This window comes from Sinocyclocheilus anshuiensis, unplaced genomic scaffold (assembly GCF_001515605.1).
Source record: "Sinocyclocheilus anshuiensis isolate Anshui unplaced genomic scaffold, SAMN03320099.WGS_v1.1 scaffold1146, whole genome shotgun sequence".
Lineage (NCBI taxonomy): Eukaryota > Metazoa > Chordata > Actinopteri > Cypriniformes > Cyprinidae > Sinocyclocheilus > Sinocyclocheilus anshuiensis.
The window spans coordinates 588379-589113 of NW_015539920.1; the positions used below are offsets into that span (position 1 = coordinate 588379).

Here is a 735-nt window from a genome sequence, read left to right on the forward strand (position 1 = left end):
ATGTTGGGAATTTGTTTTATGTGTCACCAAAGTGCATCCCTGTCCCATATATAAGAGATATTATGATTCTCCAAAAACAAAAACTTTATTCATACAAACTTATTTCAGTCAACACACTCCATTACTACAAAGTAAGTACAAAATACTGCATCCCAGTACACATGACACGATGATCTGGTTGACATGACTGTGCATGAATTGTGGTATAACTTTTGTGTCCGTGGTTAAAACAAGATGTTCATTTTTTCTCCACCATCTTGATAGATACTTATAATCACTGTTGCCAACTCTCGCAAGTGTGTTGACTGCGCAGACTCATTGGCATGATTGAGAGCAAACGTGAGCGGTCACGGGCCTACGGCAGGGCGTGGCCAAGTAAAAAATAAAAAATCCAAAAAATCGCTAGTTTTATTTAAATATAGCTAAAATAGCTCCTTGTCGCAAAAAATTAAAAAAAAGTCGCAGCTACAATGAGAAAGTAGCTAAATTTGGTGACAAAATCCCCAAATTGGCAACACTGCATGCTTTAAATAAGGGAAAATAATATGAAAGTAGTTTAAAACGATTATTACCTTAAAATAAATAAACTACCCAATAGCAACTTCAAAACTCAAAACAACGAAAATAATTTTGATCATTTAACTGTACAGAACATACAGAACATATAAATCAGTGACGTGTGTGACTACCTTTTACTGTTTTTGTCTTCGAGTCATTTTTTTCTTTTTTTTCTTC

At 34.3% G+C, this 735-nt stretch overlaps 1 pseudogene; it reads right to left on the reverse strand.

The window, feature by feature from the left end:
• Positions 1-735, reverse strand: part of LOC107686525 (uncharacterized) — a 45891-nt pseudogene that overhangs the window by 25657 nt on the left and 19499 nt on the right.